Raw genomic sequence first — 6,000 nt, 5'->3', positions numbered from 1 at the left:
GTGTCAGCGCCAAGCTCCTTTTTATTGTTTTATTTAATAAATCAGTGCTATTCAAACCTTTACGTCTGTGTGTGTGTGTGTGGTGGGGGGGGGGGGGGGGGGGGGGGGGGGGGCACTAAATCAGTGCTATTGAACACAATCTACAATTTACAAATTAGGCATTTAGCAGACGCTCTTAATCCAGAGTGATTTACAGTAAGCAAGAACAAAAACATGGTAATACATCAAATACATAAAACACCCTTTACGTCTGTGTGGGTTTTACAAATATTGAACCAATGAAATGAAATCATGGGATAAAAATGTATCTGACTGTGTTCAGTTTAAATAGACCATTAGATTTAGAATTTTAACACAAAACACACAATAATAATAATGGTCTGTAGATGATGAAGATCTCATTATGTTATCTGGTAGTTACTATTATGTACAGCCTATTTATAAAAGTAAAGATCTCTGTTTCTAATGTGCTTTAATAATTGTGCGGTAGTACAATCATGTGTCAGCAGGAAATCATGATGTCAAATTAGTAAATGTTATCGCAGTATCTTGAAACGATATTGTGCTTTCAAAGAAAACACAATCTTTTCTATAGAGCGTCACAGTCCCGCCACTTTCAGGAGGACGAGGGCACCAGGTAGAGAATTTCCCGTTCATTTTCCCCATAGACGTTTTAAAAAGTATTTATTTAAAGACCTTTAAAGCCTCAGACAAAGCCAACTTGGATGGTGACAAATCATGACAATAAACAAAAATATTTGGGCCTGGACAAAAAAATTAGAAAGAAGAAAAACGCTAAAAGAAAGTCTTTAAATAAATACTTTCTGAAACGTCTATGGGAAAAAAATGAATGGGGAATTCTCTTGTGGACCGCTCGAAGGGGGGCGGGACTCTCCGCTCAAAGGGGGCGGGAATCTCCGCTCAAAGGGGGCGGGACTCTCCACTCGAAGGGGGCGGGACTCTCCGCTCGAAGGCGACGCTCTATAGTGAACCAATTAGTCAAAGAAGACAACATGAAGAAAGAACAGAATATGTTGAATTGAAAACTAAACACGGGTGAAATTCACCCGAACACCTGCCTGTAGAAATAACCATGGATGAGGGCAGGGAAACAAACCTATGATGTCACTGAGCATCATGAAGGTACTGAAAGACCCGCCCACCTCAGACATCAGCAACATTATGATGTCACTGAGCATCATGAAGGTACTGAAAGACCCGCCCACCTCTGACATCAGCAACATTATGATGTCACTGAGCATCATGAAGGCACTGAAAGACCCGCCCACCTCAGACATCAGCAACATTATGATGTCACTGAGCATCATGAAGGTACTGAAAGACCCGCCCACCTCAGACATCAGCAACATTATGATGTCACTGAGCATCATGAAGGTACTGAAAGACCCGCCCACCTCAGACATCAGCAACATTATGATGTCACTGAGCATCATGAAGGTACTGAAAGAACCCGCCCACCTCAGACATCAGCAACATTATGATGTCACTGAGCATCATGAAGGTACTGAAAGACCCGCCCACCTCAGACATCAGGAACATTATGATGTCACTGAGCATCATGAAGGTACTGAAAGAACCCGCCCACCTCAGACATCAGCAACATTATGATGTCACTGAGCATCATGAAGGTACTGAAAGACCCGCCCACCTCGACATCAGCAACATTATGATGTCACTGAGCATCATGAAGGTACTGAAAGACCCGCCCACCTCAGACATCAGCAACATTATGATGTCACTGAGCATCATGAAGGTACTGAAAGACCCGCCTACCTCAGACATCAGCAACATTATGAAAAGTTCTAAAATATAATCGTCCGGGTGAAAACCCCCCGTGTTTAGGGTTAAGGGACTTGAGGACACATGCACAGCTGCCACTTTGAGTCAGGTTCTGACGCCAGGATCGCTTTTATTATGAAAATCCCTGCTGTACGAACGTACAACTCTGAACTGCAGCCTAAACTGCAGTATACATGTACGTATTTGCATTAGTAAATATTACCCATTCTAATGCATACATGAATGAATAAAGTCAACACGATAATAATAATAATGCGAATAATTCTAGTCATTTAGGAATCGTAATCCTCTATAACAAAGACATTGGAAATAATGACAGTCATACACAATATAAAACATGATTCATATTTCAGGCTTACTGTACGTGTTCCACTTTACATTATTGAGGGCAGACGTTACGTCATCTACCAAACAACCACCAGAGGTCACCAACATGTTCGTACACGAAAAGATGTCTGTTCCGTGGCAAAGACTTGGTGGCAAAAGTTTGAATTTCTTTTTTACGCAGCATTATAAGGTTCTTATTTTGATCTCCAGGTTTTCTTCAGAATATGTATGACACTGATTTACTTACGACACTATGTATGGCACGTCGGGAGTCCAACTATACTAGTGGTTCTCAAATGTTTTGCAAGGACCCCCTTAACCCATTTTGACCTGAGATCAGATTCTAAAAATGTCTTCTACATCCTGACAGTTTTCTGAAAAAGCTATGTTTCTATGTCAGTCGTTGTTCGATTTTTCAAAAATAGCAGACCTACAAGCTCGTAGCGCGCCACTCGGTGGCGCGCTATGAGCTTTTAGATCTGCTATTTTTCAATAGCTAAAGCATAACATAATGCTAACACCAAAAGGGGTTCCCGCCCAAAATGGGCCCGGTGACAACAATGTCCACCACAGACCAGCATGGCGATGACCCCTGGTAAGTGGTTTTATTTTCCCTTTTTTTCCTTATTATTATAATTATTTTCCCATTTAGAAGAAATGAAGTGGCAAAAATATTCAATGACATGCTATTCTTCAAGTAGATAAGGCAATACCCGTCCCAAATATTATGTTTGAAGCCTGTTTGGCTAATTAGCACCATATTATCGTTGCAGCATCAGTTTCACATTTGCATTTTCCTTGTGATATATAATATTAAAAAAAGTCAAGATGTTACGATGGTGAGGCACTGCTTGAGCCTTCCTGACACAGCCCTGCGAGGTTGTTAAACAAAATATTAAGCAATTAAAACTATTATTGTTATAAAAACAAAGTATTCATAAATGATACATACAGCACAGGTTTTGTACCATGTTTGGGGGAAAACACACAACGTACATTAATTTAACTTTCAGCTTACGCAATAAAATATACCGTTGAATGTTATGCTGCATTGTACACATTGCGTGGTTGAGCTTCATCTGTAGCTAATATTAAAAACAATATGTCGGCCGCAATGGGATCAAAAATCACTATTCTCATCTGAACGCCGGACGGATTTGACAAAAAGAAGGATTTTGGAGTATTTTTCAGAGAAAACAGGCAGGAGAGAAATCATAATGAGTGGATTCCAATGCGGTGCGCGCACATTTCTCCTAGCAACCTGGGCGCAGTAGAGGTATGTGTTGCCGGTGGATTTTGATATAAAGCGATTACCCGCGGCGCCGCAGGTTATCATAGCTGAACCCGCGGCGCCGCAGGTTCAGCTATCAAAGGGTAATTATGCCGTGCCGCGGGTCATGGCGACAAGGGTGTTAAATGTAGACCTATTATTAACCCACAATACACTGTAGTCCTATATCTTTTTTTCCCCGATTTGCTTGTATAATGGGGAAACTTTAGCGTTGTCATAATTATGCATTTACCTTGCAAACGCTATCTCTGTAATTTCATTAGTTCATGAATTCATGAATCACTGTTATATGCAACTATTTTGACTGTTTCAGTCAGAACATCTGACACCTACTGTACTCTACAGTCATACAGTCTGGAGCAGCGGAAGCTCTGATCATGAGTCAAATATAAATGTTTCCGTCATACAGTCTGGAGCAACGGAAGCTCTGATCATGAGTCAAATATAAATGCTTCCGTCGTACAGTCTGGAGCAACGGAAGCTCTGATCATGAGTCAAATATAAATGCTTCCGTCGTACAGTCTGGAGCAACGGAAGCTCTGATCATGAGTCAAATATAAATGCTTCCGTCATACAGTCTGGAGCAACGGAAGATCTGATCATGAGTAAAATATAAATGTTTCCGTCATACAGTCTGGAGCAACGGAAGCTCTGATCATGAGTCAAATATAAATGCTTCCGTCATACAGTCTGGAGCAACGGAAGCTCTGATCATGAGTCAAATATAAATGCTTCCGTCATACAGTCTGGAGCAACGGAAGCTCGATCATGAGTAAAATGTAAATGTTTCCGTCGTACAGTCTGGAGCAACGGAAGCTCTGATCATGAGTAAAATATAAATGCTTCCGTCATACAGTCTGGAGCAACGGAAGCTCTGATCATGAGTCAAATATAAATGCTTCCGTCATACAGTCTGGAGCAACAGAAGCTCTGATCATGAGTAAAATATAAATGTTTCCGTTGTACAGTCTGGAGCAACGGAAGCTCTGATCATGAGTAAAATATAAATGCTTCCGTCATACAGTCTGGAGCAACGGAAGCTCTGATCATGAGTAAAATATAAATGTTTCCGTTGTACAGTCTGGAGCAACGGAAGCTCTGATCATGAGTAAAATATAAATGCTTCCGTCATACAGTCTGGAGCAACGGAAGCTCTGATCACGAGTAAAATAAGTCGCGCAAATCTATCCTAATATAAATCAAAATCATCTAAGCATCTATAGCTTGCTGCTTTTCAGAAATGGATATTAAAAAATAATATGTAAAGGTATTTTAAAATATATTTTCCTGAACGGAAATGCCAGGTTTCTTGCTCGGATTTCGGGAGGTGTAGCATTCGGAATAGCATGTGGAATAGTTGTCTGGCTACGCGAGACTACCGCGTGCTAAATTAGTAAGCTAGCCATACATACCGCGTCCCTTTAGTGCAACTCTGCGAGGAGTTACATTTCTCTGAAAACAAATACAATTCCACAGGTTTATCTACAGAGAAAGTGCAAAACTAAAATGTGTCATTGTGTCACAATCATTCCCATATAGTTTTTTCTGTTGTTTTTACACAAGGACCCAATAGAATAAAATGTCTGCCGTACACAAGTAGAAACATTTAACATTTATGATGCTGCCAAGAGTTCTTCAGTATAAAGGCCGCTAGAGTGCCAAGCAGATGAGGCAGATTTTACTCTGAAAAGCCCAGCCTTCAAGCAGATGAGGCAGATTTTACTCTGAAAAGCCCAGCCTTCCATTTCCCACCAAAAAAAACGGGAGGTATAATCTTCCATTACTACGTCGCGCTACCTCGTCTGATCTCTCTTTTAGAAGCGCTAATATTCCAAAACGAGATGCTTGGTGAAGTCAGACATTTAGGACAGAACATCTGCGTTCTGATCAAAACCACGGAGAGGGACGTAGATTCAGAGATATGAGCGACATTTGTAGGCCCGTAAACAAGGAAGTGAATGGCGCATGCACGCATGCACAAAACATGTCCAGGAGCTCTGTGCAAGACGTTGCCTAGCAACGGGAGCTGTCAAAAAATAGATTACAGTGATTTTATATCATTAAAAAGGACCAAAAGACGTGTCCGAGGCACATCCGACTTGATTAGAGAAGACATCATGGGCAGTATTATGCATGCCTTAAAGGGGAATACCACTCATTTTCGACATTTTACTATGTCATTAATATACCTTAGAGGTGTTGTGGTGTAGTGGAAATAATAAAAAAGTACTTCTGTTCTGTGTTTCCTAGAAAAATCATTAACAAAAAAATCATTAACATGGTGAAACACATCTTGATGACATCATCAAGATGTGATTCACCATGTTAATGATTTTTTTCAGACCTCCAGTTCTAGGAAACACAGAATGGGGGGACCTTTTTATTATTTCCACACAACAGCTCTAAGGTATATTAATGACATAGTAAAATGTTGAAAATGAGTGGAATGCCCCTTTAAGTACCAGGTCTTATGACTTAACTTAAGACCTGGAGGCGTGGTCAATGCTGTTTGGCCACTCAGAATAGCCAAATGGCATTGATCACACCTCCAGGTCTTAAGT

Source organism: Electrona antarctica (assembly GCF_951216825.1).
Source record: "Electrona antarctica genome assembly, chromosome: 3".
NCBI classification, from domain to species: Eukaryota; Metazoa; Chordata; class Actinopteri; order Myctophiformes; family Myctophidae; genus Electrona; species Electrona antarctica.
The sequence above is the reverse complement of the archived record's forward strand: the minus strand, read 5'-3'. Positions refer to the sequence as shown.